Source organism: Tachyglossus aculeatus, chromosome 14 (assembly GCF_015852505.1).
Source record: "Tachyglossus aculeatus isolate mTacAcu1 chromosome 14, mTacAcu1.pri, whole genome shotgun sequence".
NCBI lineage: Eukaryota > Metazoa > Chordata > Mammalia > Monotremata > Tachyglossidae > Tachyglossus > Tachyglossus aculeatus.
The window spans coordinates 11,593,628-11,613,523 of NC_052079.1; the positions used below are offsets into that span (position 1 = coordinate 11,593,628).

The window sequence follows — 19,896 nt, forward strand, 5'->3', positions numbered from 1 at the left end:
TATAGCCAAAGATTTACTCTCAATAGCCTCTTGGAGAGGGGCTCTTTAGCCAAGCATTTAATTGTATTTAGTTAGGTGTGTGTGCAGTATGTAGTTGTCCTTCATGTTAAAACAATATACTACAATGATCACATCAGCAAGTTTGAGGGTACCAACACCCAAAAAATCCCTTCAGCCTGGCACAGACATAAATACTGTTTTGGGGCGTCAACGCCACTGGTCAATTGATGGATATGGATTCTTGCAGCAGATTCTTGCAGCATCTGGAGCTGACTTTGTTTCTCCTCTTTGTAGCAAACCCAGGGCGTGGTAGACATATTCTTGCTCCCAGCCTTCATAATCCGATCTATATGGACACTTTCAGGAAATTGTCCTTTCCCGATTTAAAATGGCAGCATTTTTCCATGAGAAACTCCACCAGATGACATTTCTAAAGTTATTTTGAGTTTTCGGTTCCTTTATAGAGTCGGGTTTTCCTGTCCCCGTAGAACTTGATATCACCCACAGTGCATAAATTGCTGATAATAATAATAATAGTATTTTTGAAGGGCTTACACTGAACTAAGTGCTGGGTTAAATACAAAGATAATCGGGTTGGACACACTCCATGTCCCACATAGAGCTCCCAGTCTCAATCCCCGTTTTACAGATGAGGAAACTGAGGCACAGAGAAGTTAAGTGACTAGACCAAGGTCATACAGCAGGATAGTGGCTAAGGCAGAATTAGAACTCAGATTTTTTTATTCCCAGGCCCATGCTCTTTCTGCTTTTTCCCTCCACTGCCTGCCTCTGCACCATCCTCCTTCTCTTCTTTAATCCCACTTTAAAGAGGCCCAAGCTCCCATGGAGGCAAAAGTCTTTCCAACCTCATTCATCCTCATCCCTCCCACATCTGAACAAAGGCGGCTCCCCCAGTCCCCCTGCTCTGCAAAACAAAAGCCCGCTGTCTTTTCACCTCCCTCCTCCCCATCTCTTCATCTGCTGTTGATGTCTTTGTGTTTGTGTGTTTGTGTGTGTGTGTAAAACTCAGTGTAGATGGGTGAGCGTGTCTGTGTGTTGCTGTAATTGCCTCCATCTACTTTCTAACCCTGGGGAAAGCTGGACAATGATGCTAAGTGCCTGTAATAATTTGCAACATCTTTTCAGTTCTTTTCCCTCAGATCTTTTTCTCTCGCCATGTGAAGAAATTTTCTTTACCGTAATAGATGTCATTAGGTGGTAGGTAGTAGACAAAGAGGTTATCAGCCTGTGCTTTGCTGAATTTGAAACACTGCTATATTTGGCAAAAGAAAGCATTTTCCAGGTGTCAAGAAAACAGGCATGTCTTCTGGCTCCCGCACTATTTTCATGAAACATCTTGCATTCATTGTGAATTTCTTGATGCCGAAGCTTGCCCCAAGTCCAGACCTTGTGCTTCCCAATTACAGCCTTGATTGCTTTGGTAAATCTTCTATTCAGCTGTTCTATTAAAGAACATTTTCATGATTCTCTCTGCTTGCATATTTGCACAGTAGTATGGTTTTTAATGATCTCCATAACCTTGATCAGAATTTCACTGCATCTTCCATTCATTCATTCATTCATTCTTTCATTCAATCGTATTTATTGAGCACTCACTGTGTGCAGAGCACTGTGCTAAGCGTTTGGGAAGTACAAATCGGCAACACAGAGAGGCGGTCCCTACCCAACAACGGGCTCACTAACCTCAGATCTCATCTTTGGCCTCCCACCATTTGCCATGTAACCGCTCATCTCGGTGAGCATGCCACGGCATAGTTTCTATAAGCCTCTCTTTTGTTAGAATAATGTAGAGCTGCAAGGGATTAATGATGTTTTTGTTTATTTTCCTTTCATTTCTGAGTCTTTTTTCTTGAACCAGACTTGGTGGAATAGACTAACGGTGCCCAGGATCTTCATAGTGAGCTGCTAGACAGTTATCACTGACAAATGCCTGTTTGCCATTTATGTTGGCATTTGTAGAGGCTGCTGTGGAAGTGGTCTAGTGTTCCAGAAGTGGTTCCTTATCCACGGTGCTGGACCTCCAAGTTTACAGTGCTTTGCACATAGTAAGTGCTTAACAAATGCTATTATTATTATTATTATTATTATTATTATTATTATTATTATTATTATTATTATTATTATTATGGCACCGCTCTGTGAGGCCCTAGAGCAGGAAAAGGGGGAACTTCCTTCCCATACCCAGCCCTGGCGAGAATCGGAAAAGTGGCATCTGCATCATCTTCCACCACTCATCATCATCAATCGCACTTACTGAGCGCTTACTATGTGCAGAGCACTGTAGTAAGCACTCCCACTCCCACCTCTTTGGCCAGCAAAGCCGAAGTCATAGCCCCTTCTCAATGCCCGCCCCGCACAGTGGCTTCTGATTAGCTGGCCCCAAAGTAGCCTGCTGGCAGCAGGCATGTAATAATAATAATAATATTAATGACAATATTTGTTAAGCACTTGCTATGTGCCAAGCACTGTTCTAAGCACTGGGGTCGTTACAAGGTAATCAGCTTGTCCCACGTGGGTCTCACGGTCTTAATCCCCATTTTACAGATGAGGTATCTGAGGCACAGAGAAGAGAAGTGACTTGCCCAAGGTGATCAATGGCGGAGCGGGGACTAGAACCCACAACCTCTGATTCCCAAGCCCGGGCTCTTTCCACTAAGCTATGCTGATTTGCTGCCAACTTGTACTTCCCAAGCGCTTAGTACAGTGCTCTGCACACAGTAAGCGCTCAATAAATACGATTGAATGAATGAATGAATTTGTAAAATGGGGCTGAGGCCAGTGAGCCCCATGTGGGACATGGACTATGACTAACTTGATTTGTTTGTCTCGACTACAGCGCTTAGTATAGTACTGGCACCTAGTAAGCGCTAAATAAATATCTTTAAAAAAAATGTCTCTCCCCCCCTACTTTTCTTCTCTTGCCAAGAAAAAGGACTAACAAAGAGGAAAGTGTTTTCTGAGGCAGGAAAGTATGTGGATGTGAAAGAGGGGGTTTGAAGGAATGCATGCAGCTCTTTCTTTCCTCAGGCTTCCAGGTTTCGGAAAAAGCTTTGCTCTTCCATCTCTGGGCCTTTTTCTCCCACGGGTCTACTTATTTTGTTTTGTCATCTGTCTACCCCCTTCTATTCATTCATTCGATCGTATTTATTGAGCGCTTACTGTGTGCAGAGTACTGTACTAAGCACTTGGAAAGTAAAATCCGGCAACAGATAGAGATAATCCCTCCCCAAGATGGGCTCGCACTCTAGAAGAGGGGAAACAAAACAAGTAGACAGGCATCAAGAGCGTCAAAATAGTTTAATAGGTGATGTCCCTATAATTGGATGTTCAGGAGGAATAGCAGCAGAGGTGGTGACTGTGGTAAGTTTGTTCATTTATTAAGTAATCAATTTGAAAGTAATTGTTGTTTTCCCCAATTGAATCAGTTGGCAGTGAAAAATGATGTGAAATTTTAGTGTTACAGCTCTCAATTATTGTAGGTGATTTAGTGATCTCCCGCTTCTAGACTGTGAGCCCGTTGTTGGGTAGGGATTGTCTCTATCTGTTTCCCAATTGTACTTTCCAAGCGCTTAGTCCAGCGCTCGGTACACAGTAAGCGCTCAATAAATACGATTGAATGAATGAATAAATAGAATTATAGATATATATCTCCCCCTCATCCCCCTCTCCATCTCCCCATCTTACCTCCTTCCCTTCCCCACAGCACCTGTATATATGTATATATGTTTGTACATATTCATTACTCTATTTATTTATTTATTTATTTATTCTACTTGTACCTATCTATTCTATTTATTTTATTTGTTAGTATGTTTGGTTTTGTTCTCTGTCCCCCCCTTCTAGACTGTGAGCCCACTGTTGGGTACGGACTGTCTCTATATGTTGCCAGCTTGTACTTCCCAAGCGCTTAGTACAGTGCTTTGCACACAGTAAGCGCTCAATAAATATGATTGATTGATTGATTGATTGATTTAGACGTCTAGCTATATATAGACTTCTAGACTGTGACCCCATTGTTGGGTAGGGATTGTCTCTGTTTGTTGCCACATTGTATTCTCCAAGCACTCAGTACTGTGCTGTGCACATACTAAGCGCTCAATAAATACGATTGAATGAATGAATGAATGTTAGCTCTCTTCTCCTCTTCAAAGCCCTACTGAGCGCTCACCTCCTCCAGGAGGCCTTCCCAGCCTGAGCCTCCCCTTTTGCTCTGCTCCTTCCTCTTCCCCTCCCCATTGCCCCTACTCCCTTCCTCTGCTTTACCCTCTTCCCCTCCCCACAGTACTTGTATTTGAACATATTTATTACTCTATTTATTTTATTATATATATATGTGTATATACATATATTTGTATATGTATATATATATACATATATGTATATATCTATAATTCTATTTCTCTATTTTGATGGTATTAACAACACCTGTCCACTTGTTTTGTTGCCTGTCTCCCCCTTCTAGACTGTGAGCCCATTGTTGGGTAGGGACCGTCTCGATCTGTTGCCGATTTGTATTTGCCAAGTGCTTAATTCGGTGCTCGGCACACAAGTATGCATTCAACTCATCTGTCAAATGGGGATGATGACTGTGAGCCCCCCGTGGGACAACCTGATCACTTTGTGACCTCCCCAGCGCTTAGAACAGTGCTTGGCACATAGTAAGTGCTTAATAAATAATGATAATAATAATAATGGCATTTATTAAGCGCTTACTATGTGCCAAGCACTGTTCTAAGATGTGGGGAGGTTACAAGGTGATCAGGTTGTCCCACGGGGGGCTCACACTCTTAATCCTCATTTTTCCAGATGAGGGAACTGAGGCCCAGAGAAGAGAAGGGACTGGCCCAAAGCCACCCAGCTGACAAGTGGCGGAGCCGGAATTCGAACCCATGACCTCCGACTCCAAAGCCCGGGCTCTTTCCACTGAGCCACGCTGCTTCTCTATGCCTTCATCATTATTATCATTATTATTATTATGGGTGGATGAATGAGTGACTGAGCCCCCTCCTTCCCCTCCCCATCCCCCCGCCTTACCTCCTTCCCCTCCCCACAGCCCCTGTATATATGTTTCTACGTATTTATTACTCTATTTATTTATTTATTTTATTTGTACAAATTTATTCTATTTATTTAATTTGGTTAATATGTTTTGTTTCGTTGTCTGTCTCCCCCTTCTAGATTGTGAGCCCACTGTTGGGTAGGGACCGTTTCTATATGTTGCCAACTTGGGCTTCCCAAGTGCTTAGTCCAGTGCTCTGCTCACAGTAAGGGCTCAATAAATACGATTGAATGAATGAATGCTTTGCACATAGTAAGCGCTTAATAAATACTATCATTATTACCCCCCTTCTAGATTGTGAGCCTGCTGTTGGGTAGGGACCATCTCTATAGGTTGCCAACTGGACTTCCCAAGCGCTTAGTCCAGTGCTCTGCACACAGGAAGCGCTCAGTAAATATGATTGAATGAATGAATGAATGAATGAACTTGGACTTCCCAAGCGCTTAGTCCAGTGCTCTGCACATAGTAAGCTCTCAATAAATATGATTGAATGAATGAATGAATGAATGAACTTGGACTTCCCAAGCGCTTAGTCCAGTGCTCTGCACATAGTAAGCGCTCAATAAATACGATTGACACAGTAAGTGCTCAATAAATACGATTGAATGAATGTACGAATGCTTTGCACATAGTAAGTGCTTAATAAATACTATCATTATTACCCCCCTGCTAGACTGTGAGCCCGCTCTTGGGTAGGGACCGTCTCTAGATGTTGCCAACTGGGACTTCCCAAGCGCTTAGTCCAGTGCTCTGCACACAGTAAGTGCTCAATAAATACGATTGAATGAATGAATGAATGCTTTGCACATAGTAAGCGCTTAATAAACACTATCATTATTATCCCCCTTCTAGACTGTGAGCCTGCTGTTGGGTAGGGACCATCTCTAGATGTTGCCAACTGGGAATTCCCGAGCGCTTAGTCCAGTGCTCTGCACACAGTAAGCGCTCAATCAATACGATTGAATGAATAATTGAATGAATGAATGAATGAATGAATGAATGAATGAATGAATCCTTCTAGACTGTGAGCCCGCTGTTGGGTAGGGACTGTCTCTCTAGGTTGCCAACTGGGACTTCCCGAGCGCTTAGTCCAGTGCTCTGCACACAGGAAGCGCTCAATAAATACGATTGAATGAATGTTGGGTAGGGACCGTCTCTAGATGTTGCCAACTTGTCCTTCCCAAGCGCTTAGCACAGTGCTCTGCACACAGGAAGCGCTCAATAAATACGATTGAATGAATGAATGAATCCTTCTAGACTGTGAGCCCGCTGTTGGGGAGGGACCGTCTCTCTAGGTTGCCGACTTGTCCTTCCCGAGCGCTTAGCACAGTGCTCTGTACGCGGGAAGCGTTCAATAAATACGATTGAATGAATGAATGAATCCTTCTAGACTGGGAGCCCGCTGTTGGGGAGGGACCGTCTCTCTAGGTTGCCGACTTGTCCTTCCCGAGCGCTTAGCACAGTGCTCTGTACGCGGGAAGCGCTCAATAAATACGATTGAATGAATGAATGAATCCTTCTAGACTGGGAGCCCGCTGTTGGGGAGGGACCGTCTCTCTAGGTTGCCGACTTGTCCTTCCCGAGCGCTTAGCACAGTGCTCTGTACGCGGGAAGCGCTCAATAAATACGATTGAATGAATGAATGAATCCTTCTAGACTGGGAGCCCGCTGTTGGGGAGGGACTGTCTCTATGTGTTGCCGACTTGTCCTTCCCAAGCGCTTAGTACAGTGCTCTGCACACCGTTAAGCGCTCAATAAATACGATTGAATGAATGACTGACTGAATGACTGACTGAATGACTGACTGACTGATTGACTGACTGACTGACTGACTGACTGAGGGCAACCCCCTCCCCCCCACCCCTCACGCGCCCCCCTCCCCTCACGCGCCCCCCTCACGCCCCCCCCCGCCCCCTCACGCCCCCCCTCACACCCCCGCCCCTCACGCCCCTCCCCGCCCCTCACGCCCCCCACCGCCCCTCACGCCCCCCCCCGCCCCCCCCCGCCGTCACGATGGGCGTGGCGGGGGCTCGCGCCACTTCCGGGTCGCGGCCGGAAGTGGAAGGAATTTGAATCTGCGCGGCCGTTGGCGGGGTTCCCCCCCCCACTCCGCCCCCCCCGCCCCCCCACGTCGCCCGGCTCGCGCTGAGGGAGGAGGACGGCGGCGGCGGCGGCGGCGGCGGCGGCGGCGGCCCCCCTCAGTCAGGCGGTCCGTCAGTCAGTCAGTCAGTCAGTCAGTCAGTCAGTCAGTCCGTCCGTCAGGCGGTCAGTCCGTCAGTCCGTCCCTCGTCAGTCGGTCCCTCAGCCGCGCCGGTGAGTAGCGGGGGGGGGCGCGCGCGGGGCTTTGTCTCCCCTGACGAAAACCCTCCGCCGAACCCGCTCCTCATTCATTCATTCGTCACCGATCGTTTTTATTGAGCGCTTACTATGTGCAGAGCACTGTGCTAAGCGCTTGGCACTGCATTCATTCGTTCAGTTGAATGAACAGTCATTCATTCAGTTGTATTTATTGAGCGCTCCCTGCGTGCAGAGCACGGGACTAAGCGCTTGGGAAGTCATTCATTCAGTCGTACGTCTTGAGCGCTTCCTGCGTGCAGAGCACGGGACTAAGCGCTTGGGAGGGACAAGTTCATTCATTCAGTCATCATCAATCGTATTTATTGAGCGCCTACTATGTGCAGAGCACTGTGCTAAGCGCTTGGGCACTGTACTAAGCGCTTGGCACTGTATTCATTCGTTCAGTTGAATGAACAGTCATTCATTCAGTTGTATTTATTGAGCGCTCCCTGCGTGCACAGCACGGGATTAAGCGCTTGGGAAGTCATTCATTCATTCAATCGTACGGATTGAGCGCTTCCTGCGTGCAGAGCACGGGACTAAGCGCTTGGGAGGGACAAGTTCATTCATTCAGTCATCATCAATCGTATTTATTGAGCGGTTACTATGTGCAGAGCACTGTGCTAAGCGCTTGGCACTGCATTCATTCGTTCAGTTGAATGAACAGTCATTCATTCAGTTGTATTTATTGAGCGCTCCCTGCGTGCACAGCGCGGGACTAAGCGCTTGGGAAGTCATTCATTCATTCAGTCGTACGTCTTGAGCGCTTCCTGCGTGCAGAGCACGGGACTAAGCGCTTGGGAGGGACAAGTTCAGTCATTCATTCAGTCATCGCCAATCGTATTTATTGAGCGCTTACTATGTGCAGAGCACTGTACTAAGCGCTTGGCACTGTATTCATTCGTTCAGTTGAATGAACAGTCATTCATTCAGTTGTATTTATTGAGCGCTCCCTGCGTGCACAGCACGGGATTAAGCGCTTGGGAAGTCATTCATTCATTCATTCAATCGTACGGCTTGAGCGCTTCCTGCGTGCAGAGCACGGGACTAAGCGCTTGGGAGGGACAAGTTCATTCATTCAGTCATCATCAATCGTATTTATTGAGCGCTTACTATGTGCAGAGCACTGTACTAAGCGCTTGGCACTGCATTCATTCGTTCAGTTGAATGAACAGTCATTCATTCAGTTGTATTTATTGAGCGCTCCCTGCGTGCACAGCACGGGACTAAGCGCTTGGGAAGTCATTCATTCATTCAGTCGTACGTCTTGAGCGCTTCCTGCGTGCAGAGCACGGGACTAAGCGCTTGGGAGGGACAAGTTCATTCATTCAGTCATCATCGATCGTATTTATTGAGCGCTTACTATGTACAGAGCACTGTACTAAGCGCTTGGCACTGTATTCATTCGTTCAGTTGAATGAACAGTCATTCATTCAGTTGTATTTATTGAGCGCTCCCTGCGTGCACAGCGCGGGATTAAGCGCTTGGGAAGTCATTCATTCATTCATTCAATCGTACGGCTTGAGCGCTTCCTGCGTGCAGAGCACGGGACTAAGCGCTTGGGAGGGACAAGTTCAGTCATTCATTCAGTCATCGCCAATCGTATTTATTGAGCGCTTACTGTGTGCAGAGCACTGTGCTAAGCGCTTGGGCACTGTACTAAGCGCTTGGCACTGCATTCATTCGTTCAGTTGAATGAACAGTCATTCATTCAGTTGTATTTATTGAGCGCTCCCTGCGTGCACAGCACGGGACTAAGCGCTTGGGAAGTCATTCATTCATTCAATCGTACGTCTTGAGCGCTTCCTGCGTGCAGAGCACGGGACTAAGCGCTTGGGAGGGACAAGGTCAGTCATTCATTGTCATCGTCAATCGTATTTATTGAGCGCTTACTATGTGCAGAGCACTGGACTAAGTGCTTGGGCACTGTGCTAAGCGCTTGGCACTGTATTTTTAGACTGTGAGCCCACTGTTGGGTAGGGACTGTCTCTGTATGTTGCCAATTTGTACTTCCCAAGCGCTTAGTCCAGTGCTCTGCACATAGTGAGCGCTCAATAAGTACGATTGATGATGATGGTGATATTCATTCGTTCAGTTGAATGAACAGTCATTCATTCAGTTGTATTTATTGAGCGCTTCCTGTGTGCAGAGCACGGGACTAAGCGCTTGGGAAGTCATTCATTCATTCAGTCGTACGTCTTGAGCGCTTCCTGCGTGCAGAGCACGGGACTAAGCGCTTGGGAGGGACAAGTTCAGTCATTCATTCATTCATCACCAATCGTATTTATTGAGCGCTTACTATGTGCGGAGCACTGTGCTAAGCGCTTGGGCACTGTACTAAGCGCTTGGCACTGTATTCATTCGTTCAGTTGAATGAACAGTCATTCATTCAGTTGTATTTATTGAGCGCTCCCTGCGTGCACAGCACGGGATTAAGCGCTTGGGAAGTCATTCATTCATTCAATCGTACGGATTGAGCACTTCCAGCGTGCAGAGCACGGGACTAAGCGCTTGGGAGGGACAAGGTCAGTCATTCATTGTCATCGTCAATCGTATTTATTGAGCGCTTACTATGTGCAGAGCACTGTGCTAAGCGCTTGGCACTGCATTCATTCGTTCAGTTGAATGAACAGTCATTCATTCAGTTGTATTTATTGAGCGCTCCCTGCGTGCACAGCGCGGGACTAAGCGCTTGGGAAGTCATTCATTCATTCAGTCGTACGTCTTGAGCGCTTCCTGCTTGCAGAGCACGGGACTAAGCGCTTGGGAGGGACAAGTTCAGTCATTCATTCAGTCATCGCCAATCGTATTTATTGAGCGCTTACTATGTGCAGAGCACTGTACTAAGCGCTTGGCACTGTATTCATTCGTTCAGTTGAATGAACAGTCATTCATTCAGTTGTATTTATTGAGCGCTCCCTGCGTGCACAGCACGGGATTAAGCGCTTGGGAAGTCATTCATTCATTCATTCAGTCGTACGTCTTGAGCGCTTCCTGCGTGCAGAGCACGGGACTAAGCGCTTGGGAGGGACAAGGTCAGTCATTCATTGTCATCGTCAATCGTATTTATTGAGCGCTTACTATGTGCAGAGCACTGGACTAAGTGCTTGGGCACTGTGCTAAGCGCTTGGCACTGTATTTTTAGACTGTGAGCCCACTGTTGGGTAGGGACTGTCTCTGTATGTTGCCAATTTGTACTTCCCAAGCGCTTAGTCCAGTGCTCTGCACATAGTGAGCGCTCAATAAGTACGATTGATGATGATGGTGATATTCATTCGTTCAGTTGAATGAACAGTCATTCATTCAGTTGTATTTATTGAGCGCTTCCTGCGTGCAGAGCACGGGACTAAGCGCTTGGGAGGGACAAGTTCAGTCATTCATTCATTCATCACCAATCGTATTTATTGAGCGCTTACTATGTGCGGAGCACTGTGCTAAGCGCTTGGGCACTGTACTAAGCGCTTGGCACTGTATTCATTCGTTCAGTTGAATGAACAGTCATTCATTCAGTTGTATTTATTGAGCGCTCCCTGCGTGCACAGCACGGGATTAAGCGCTTGGGAAGTCATTCATTCATTCAATCGTACGGATTGAGCACTTCCAGCGTGCAGAGCACGGGACTAAGCGCTTGGGAGGGACAAGGTCAGTCATTCATTGTCATCGTCAATCGTATTTATTGAGCGCTTACTATGTGCAGAGCACTGTGCTAAGCGCTTGGCACTGCATTCATTCGTTCAGTTGAATGAACAGTCATTCATTCAGTTGTATTTATTGAGCGCTCCCTGCGTGCACAGCGCGGGACTAAGCGCTTGGGAAGTCATTCATTCATTCAGTCGTACGTCTTGAGCGCTTCCTGCTTGCAGAGCACGGGACTAAGCGCTTGGGAGGGACAAGTTCAGTCATTCATTCAGTCATCGCCAATCGTATTTATTGAGCGCTTACTATGTGCAGAGCACTGTACTAAGCGCTTGGCACTGTATTCATTCGTTCAGTTGAATGAACAGTCATTCATTCAGTTGTATTTATTGAGCGCTCCCTGCGTGCACAGCACGGGATTAAGCGCTTGGGAAGTCATTCATTCATTCATTCAGTCGTACGTCTTGAGCGCTTCCTGCGTGCAGAGCACGGGACTAAGCGCTTGGGAGGGACAAGTTCAGTCATTCATTCAGTCATCGCCAATCGTATTTATTGAGCGCTTACTGTGTGCAGAGCACTGTGCTAAGCGCTTGGGCACTGTACTAAGCGCTTGGCACTGCATTCATTCGTTCAGTTGAATGAACAGTCATTCATTCAGTTGTATTTATTGAGCGCTCCCTGCGTGCACAGCGCGGGATTAAGCGCTTGGGAAGTCATTCATTCATTCAATCGTACGGATTGAGCGCTTCCAGCGTGCAGAGCACGGGACTAAGCGCTTGGGAGGGACAAGGTCAGTCATTCATTGTCATCGTCAATCGTATTTATTGAGCGCTTACTATGTGCAGAGCACTGGACTAAGCGCTTGGGCACTGTGCTAAGCGCTTGGCACTGTATTTTTAGACTGTGAGCCCACTTGGGTAGGGACTGCCTCTGTATGTTGCCAATTTGTACTTCCCAAGCGCGTAGTCCAGTGCTCTGCACATAGTGAGCGCTCAATAAGTACGATTGATGATGATGGTGATATTCATTCGTTCAGTTGAATGAACAGTCATTCATTCAGTTGTATTTATTGAGCGCTCCCTGCATGCAGGGCACGGGACTAGGCGCTTGGGAAGTCATTCATTCATTCAGTCGTACGTATTGAGCGCTTCCTGCGTGCAGAGCACGGGACTAAGCGCTTGGGAGGGACAAGTTCTTTCATTCATTCAGTCATCATCAATCGTATTTAGTGAGCGCTTACTATGTGCAGAGCACTGTACTAAGCGCTTGGCACTGTATTTTTAGACTGTGAGCCCACTGTTGGGTAGGGGCTGTCTCTATATGTTGCCAATTTGTGCTTCCCAAGCGCTTAGTCCAGTGCTCTGCACATAGTGAGCGCTCAATAAATACGATTGATGATGATGGTGATATTCATTCGTTCAGTTGAATGAACAGTCATTCATTCAGTTGTATTTATTGAGCGCTCCCTGCGTGCACAGCATGGGATTAAGCGCTTGGGAAGTCATTCATTCATTCATTCAATCGTACGGCTTGAGCGCTTCCGGCGTGCAGAGCACTGGAGTAAGCGCTTGGGAAGGACAAGTTCATTCATTCATTCAATCGTATGTATTGAGCGCTTCCTGCGTGCAGAGCACTGGACTGAGCGCTTGGGAAGGACAAGTTCATTCATTCAATCGTACGTATTGAGCGCTTCCTGCGTGCAGAGCACTGGACTAAGCTCTTGGGAAGGACAAGTTCATTCATTCAGTCGTATTTATTGAGCGCTTACTGTGTGCAGGGCACTGGACTAAGCGCTTGGGAAGGCCAAGTTCACTCATTCAATCGTACGTATTGAGCGCTTCCTGCGTGCAGAGCACTGGACTAAGCTCTTGGGAAGGACAAGTTCATTCATTCAGTCGTATTTATTGAGCGCTTACTGTGTGCAGAGCACTGGACTAAGCGCTTGGGAAGGCCAAGTTCATTCATTCAATCGTATCTATTGAGCGCTTCCTGTGTGCAGAGCACGGGACTAGGCGCTTGGGAAGTCATTCATTCATTCAATCGTACGTATTGAGCGCTTCCTGTGTGCCGAACACGGGATTAAGCGCTCGGGAAGTCATTCATTCATTCAATCGTACGTATTGAGCGCTTCCTGCGTGCAGAGCACTGGAGTAAGCGCTTGGGAAGGCCAACTTCATAAATTCAATCGTATGTATTGAGCGCTTCCTGTGTGCAGAGCGCTGGACTAAGCGCTTGGGAAGGCCAAGTTCATTCATTCATTCAATCGTATGTATTGAGCGCTTTCTGGGTGCAGAGCACTGGACTAAGCGCTTGGGAAGGACAAGTTCATTCATTCATTCAATCGTACGTATTGAGCGCTTCCTGTGTGCAGGGCACGGGACTAAGCGCTTGGGAAGTCATTCATTCATTCAATCGTATGTATTGAGCACTTCCTGTGTGCAGAGCACTGGACTAAGCGCTTGGGAAGGCCAACTTCATTCATTCATTCTATCGTATGTATTGAGCACTTCCTGCGTGCAGAGCATGGGACTAAGCGCTTGGGAAGTCATTCATTCATTCAGTCGTATGTATTGAGCGCTTCCTGTGTGCAGAGCACTGGACTCAGCGCTTGGGAAGGCCAAGTTCATTCAATCGTATGTATTGAGCGCTTCCTATGTGCAGAGCACTGGATTAAGTGCTTGGGAAGGCTAAGTTCATTCATTCATTCAATCGTATGTATTGAGCGCTTCCTGTGTGCAGAGCACTGGACTAAGCGCTTGGGAAGGCCAAGTTCATTCATTCATTGAATCGTATGTATTGAGCGCTTCCTGTGGGCAGAGCACTGGACTAAGTGCTTGGAAAATCCAACTTCATTCAATCGTATGTATTGAGCACTTCCTGTGTGCAGAGCACTGGACTAAGCGCTTGGGAAGGCCAAGTTCATTCATTCATTCTATCGTATGTATTGAGCGCTTCCTGCGTGCAGAGCACGGGACTAAGCACTTGGAAAGTCATTCATTCATTCATTCAGTCATATGTATTGAGCGCTTCCTGTGTGCAGAGCACTGGACTGAGCACTTGGGAAGGCCAAGTTCATTCATTCATTCAACCGTATTTATTGAGCGCTTCCTGTCTGCAGAGCACTGGACTAAGCGCTTGGGAAGGCCAAGTTCATTCATTCATTCTATCGTATGTAGTGAGCGCTTCCTGCGTGCAGAGCACGGGACTTAAGCGCTTGGAAAGTCATTCATTCATTCAATCATATGTATTGAGCGCTTCCTGTGTGCAGAGCACTGGACTAAGCGCTTGGGAAGTCCAACTTGGCAACCTACAGAGACGGTCCCTACCCAACAGCGGGCTCACAGTCTAGAAGGGAGGTGATAATGATAGTATTTACTAAGCGCTTACTATGTGCAAAGCACTGTTCTAAGTGCTGGGGAGGTTACTAGGTGATGAGGTTGTCCCACGGGGGGCTCACAGTCTTCATCCCCATTTTACAGATGAGGGAACTGAGGCCCAGAGAAGTTAAATGATTTGCCCAAAGTCACCCAGCTGACAAGTGGCGGAGCCGGGATTTGAACCCATGACCTCTGACTCCAAAGCCCGGGCTCTTTCCACTGAGCCACGCTGCTTCTCTCCGCGGCTCACCTCCTCACTGGGCCTCGTTCTCGCCCGTCCCGCCGTCGACCCCCGCCCACGTCCTCCCCCTGGCCCGGAATGCCCTCCCTCCGCACATCCTTCTAGACTGTGACCCCACTTTTGGGGAGGGACCGTCTCCATATGCTGCTAACTTGGACTTCCCAAGCGCTTAGTACAGTGCTCTGCACACAGTAAGCGCTCAATAAATACAATTGAAACCGCCAAGCTCGCTCTCTTCCTCCCTTCAAAGCCCTACTGAGAGCTCACCTCCTCCAGGAGGCCTTCCCACACTGAACCTCCTCCCCATCCCCCCGCCCTACCTCCTTCCCGTCCCCACTGCACCTGTATATATAATAATAATAATAATGATGGCATTTATTAAGCGCTTACTAGGTGCAAAGCACTGTTCTAAGCGCTGGGGAGGTTACAAGGTGATCAGGTTGTCCCATGTGGGGCTCATCCCCATTTGACAGATGAGGTGACTGAGGCCCAGAGAAGTGAAGTGACTTGCCCAAAGTCACACAGCAGACAAGTGGCGGAGTAGGGATTTGAACCCAGGACCTCTGACTCCAAAGCCCGGGCTCTTTCCACTGCACTGCTTCTCCAAGTGCACGCAGCGGGACCGAATAGAATAATAATAATGATGGCATTGATTAAGCGCTTACTCTGTGCAAAGCGCTGGGGAGGCTACAAGGTGAGCGGGTTGTCCCACTTTGGGGCTCAGTCTTCATCCCCATTTTCCAGACGGGGGAACTGAGGCCCAGAGAAGTGAAGTGACTTGTCCACAGTCACTCAGCTGACCATTCATTCATTCATTCAATCGTATTTGTTGAGCACTTCAAGCACTTAGTCCAGTGCTCTGCACACAGTAAGCGCTCAATAAATGCGACTGAATGAATGAATGAATGCAGAGCAGTGGACTAAGCGCTTGGGAAGTACAAGTCGGCAACAGAGACGGTCCCTACCCAACAACGGGCACACAATCTAGAAGGGGGAGGCAGACAATAAAACAAAACAAGTAGGTGTCAATACAATCAGACTAAATAGAATTAAAGCTATATACACATTACTGAGTGCTTCCTGTGTGCAGAGCACTGTACTAAGCACTTGGGAAGTACATGTCGGCCACAAATAGAGACGGTCCCTACCCACCAACAGGCTCACAGTCTAGACAATTGGCGGGCTAAGATTTGAACCCATGACCACCGACTCCAAAGCCCCCGCTCTTTTCCACTGAGCCGCGCTGCTTCTCCGCCGGAGAATTGTGTCGAGGGACTGACATTCTTTCCAGTTCCTCGTGGGGATTTAAAGCGAAATCCGAGCCGTTTGGGGGAAAGTGGTTTAGTTCCCCTGTTGACGTTTTTCAGGTTCCGCTTAAACCCGAGACCCTTTTCTGGTTGAATTCAGGGCATGTTGTGCAGGATGAAATAACAGCTGTGAAAGCCCCATGTAGCAAACGCCTTTTGTTGTTGAGATAATGGTAGGGAAAACATTCTTAAAACCGCAGCCCTGCCTCCTTCCCCTTGTTCATTCCATGGCCTGGGATCCTTAGGCTTTGAAGGAGAATTTTGCTCCCAAGATGTACTTGTATATTCATTCAGTCGTATTTATTGAGCGCTTACTGTGTGCAGAGCTCTGGACTAAGCGCTTGGGAAGTACAAGTCGGCAACATATAGAGACGGTCCCAACCCAACAACAGGCTCACAGTCTAGTAGGGGGAGGAGACAGACAACAAAACGAAGCATGGAGACAGGTGGCAAAATCGTCAGAACAATTAGAATTGATTATTTTACTTGTACATATTTACTATATTTTATTAATGATGTGCGTAGTACTATAATTCTATTTATTCTGACGGTTTTGACACCTGTCTCCTTGTTTTGTTGTCTGTCTCCCCCTTCTAGACTGCGAGCCCTTTCTTAGGTAGGGACCGCCTCTATCTCTTACCACCTTGTACTTCCCAAGCGCTTAGTACAGTGCTGTGCACACAGTAAGCGCTCAATAAATAGGATTGAAGGAGTGAATGAATGACCAAAAGCAGATTTTTCTCCAGGCTTAGTGTACAACTTTGCTTCCACAGCGGTGGCCTTTCGAATAATTGGAACTGTAAATGGTTTCCAAATGCTGCAGTTGTAAAAATGGTCAAGGTGCCAAAGACAATAACCTGTACTATGTACAGACGATCCTTAAATGCCACGCAGCAGGAATTATAACTGGGTGTTTAAATTATATTTATCCAGAATAAATATAACCACGAAGTAAAACTTAAATCGGTTCTCTTCTCATTCGTAGCCGAAGAACTATAGCACAGGCCAGGAGAAACCGATCAGGATAATATTCATTCAGTTTTCGTTCAGTTTTCGTGCTCTGTCGATTCTTGGCCTCTTTCCTAAAGCTGGCAGCAATAATGCCAGCTATACCCATCCACTGAGTATTGGGTAGAGCCCACCATTCGTTTCACATATGCTACCAACAGATGGTAAAGATTCGCTCACTGCCAACCTGGGCTCAGTTTTGATTGAATGCAGTAGATTTTGAAAGCTGCTTTTTCCCCACACAGCAATGTGACATTTTGACTGTTGTTACTGGTATAGTATAAAATGTATGGACATGGGCCGTGTTTTTTGATTATTGGGTGATTCGTATAATACCGCTTTTGTGTGGTGTTGTGACAACCTACAATTATGTACTAGAGAGAAGGTATAAATTGATTTCTGTAATCTCCTAAATTGGATTGTAATTCCCAGTGACATTACGTATAAGGCGACAATTAGGAAAAATGAAGACGTCTCGAGGACCACACTTATGCTCACTTTATTCTTAAGATTTCCAGAAAGAGATGCCATCATCTCCCTTGCCCCCATATCGTAATAGGCAAAATCAGAAAGTTTTCATTTGTGCCAACAGCACTGTTATCTGGGGAAGAGACTAATTTAATCTGACCAGTTTGCTACAGTTTGTTTAAAACAATCAACACCGTCACCAGAGCCATATTGAACATCTTGAATGACTGTGTCTAACTGGTCTGACAGTAAACAGTGTCCTGAATAATCATGCCATGCTTGTTTTGAGATAATCCCTCCTGCTGCAATTTAAGCACACTTCCTCTTATTTAGGTGTAAGCGGGGTAGAATCGCAAATCGTTATCTTCAGTAATAGTCACAGTATTTGGATAATCTTCAATCTTCTTGGTCATGCTACCTCATCAAACTTTAGCATACGTCAAGTGTATATTTATATTTCATTATTTTCTCTATTATTTGTAGCTATTACTCTTGCCTGTTAGTTGGAAATGCGGGCCCTCTTGTCTCCCCCGAATAGATTCCTTGAGAGCAGGGGCTGTGTCTTTTGCCTTTTACATCTTTTACATGCCCCATTTAGCCAAACTACCGTCTCTTGATGACCAAATTGACCCCCTCAACACCACCCTCTCTACTGAACTCAGCTCACTCGCTCCTCTGTCCCTTCGTCGTTCCCATACCACTAACCCACAGCCCTGGATCACCTCCACAATCCTTTTCCTTCACTAGTGCTGCTGGGGGAAATCTAGACCTTGTCCACTTCAAGTTTACCCTTGCTTGCTTTAACTCTGTCCTCTCCTCTGCCCGGCAAAACTGTTTCTCCATGCTTATTATCACACATACCCATTGCAACTGTTCCTGCATTAAACTTCCTCTTCAAACCTCCTGCCCCCCGCCATACCCCATCTCTCGCCCCTCGTGTCCTGGCCTAGATCTTCTTAGAGAAAATTGAAACTACCAGGTTTGATCGCCTTAAAAATCCTCCTGCTGCTCTCCAGTCCTTCCCTCCTCCTGCCCCTTCTTCAACTCTCCCATCTTTCCCAGTAGTATCTCCAGAAGAGATCGCTAAAATCTGCCATTTCCTCTCCATCCAAACTGCTACGCGCTAATCCAAGCACTTACCCTATCCCTCCTTGATTACCTTATCAGCTTTCTTGCTGACCTCCCTGCCTCCTCTCCCTCCGGTCCACACTTCATCCTGCTGCCCAGTTCATTTTTCTACAAAAACGTTCAGTTAATGAATCTCCTCAAGAACCTCCAGTGGTTGCCCATCCACCTCCGCATCAAACAGAAACTCCTTACCATCGGCTTTAAAAAAACTAATTCATATTGCCCCCTCCTAACTCACTCCTACTACAACCTAGCCCGCACATTTCGCTCCTCTAATTACCAACCTAGTTGTACTTCAATTTCATCTCTCTCACGCCAACCTTATTATTATACTTGTTAAGTGCTTATTAGGTGCCAAGCACCGTTCTAAGCACTGAGGTAGATACAAATTAATCAGGTAGGATACAGTCTCTGTCCCATATGGGGCTCACAGTCTTAATTTTGCAGATGAGGTAACTGAGGCCCAAAGAAGTTGTGACTTGCCCAAAGTCACACAGTAGACATGTGGGCGAGTGGGGATTAGAACCCAGGTCATCATCATCAATCGTATTTATTGAGCGCTTACTGTGTGCAGAGCACTGTACTAAGCGCTTGGGAAGTACAAATTCTGACTCTTAGACCCATGCTCTATCCACTAAGCCAATCTCGTCCTCGTCCTGCAAATTAATTAATGTCTATCTCCCTCTCTAGATTATGGGCAAGTAATGTGTCTACCTACTCTGTTATCCTGTACACTCCCAAACACTTAGTACAGTGTTTTGCACATAGTAAGCGCTCAACAGAGAAGCAGTATGGCAGAGAGGATAGAGCCCGGGCCTGGGAGACAGAAGGTCATGAGTTCTAATCCCGGCTCTGCCACTTGTCTGCTGTGTGACCTTGAGCAAGACACTTCACTTCTCTAGGCCTAAGTTACCTCATCTGTAAAATGGGCATTGAGACTGTGAGCCCCATATGGGACAGGGACTGTGTTCAACCTGAGTTGCTTGTATCCACCCCAACGCTTAGTATAGTGCCTGGCACGTAGTAAGCGCTTAAATACCATAATGATGATGATAATAATAATAATAATAATAATAAAATACAATTGATTGATTACATTCCCCAGTGCCTCCTACATCACATTTGTACTCTCCCAAGCGCTTAGTTCAGTGCTTTGCACACAGCGCTCGATAAATATGATTGAATGAATGAAAAGGAGTTTTTGGGTTTTTTTAATGGGGGACTCTAGGGTAGAAAGGAGAAACAGGAAGGGAGGTTACCTTGTATTCATTGAGTACCTATTGAATGCTACATTTGGAAGAGTGCAGTGGAAAT

The 19,896-nt window shown here is 46.6% G+C and overlaps 1 protein-coding gene across 2 annotated transcripts in view; it reads left to right on the plus strand.

The window, feature by feature from the left end:
* Positions 1 to 7,335: 7,335 nt before the first annotated feature.
* G2E3 (G2/M-phase specific E3 ubiquitin protein ligase) overlaps positions 7,336 to 19,896 on the plus strand; it is a 35,807-nt gene continuing 23,246 nt past the window's right edge. Inside the window, exon 1 of one of the 2 annotated variants that reach the window (XM_038756548.1) lies at positions 7,336 to 7,393. The gene's annotated coding sequence lies outside the window, so the exon portion shown is untranslated. The remainder of the gene's footprint in view (positions 7,394 to 19,896) is intronic. The other variant, XM_038756547.1, reaches the window with a different exon arrangement.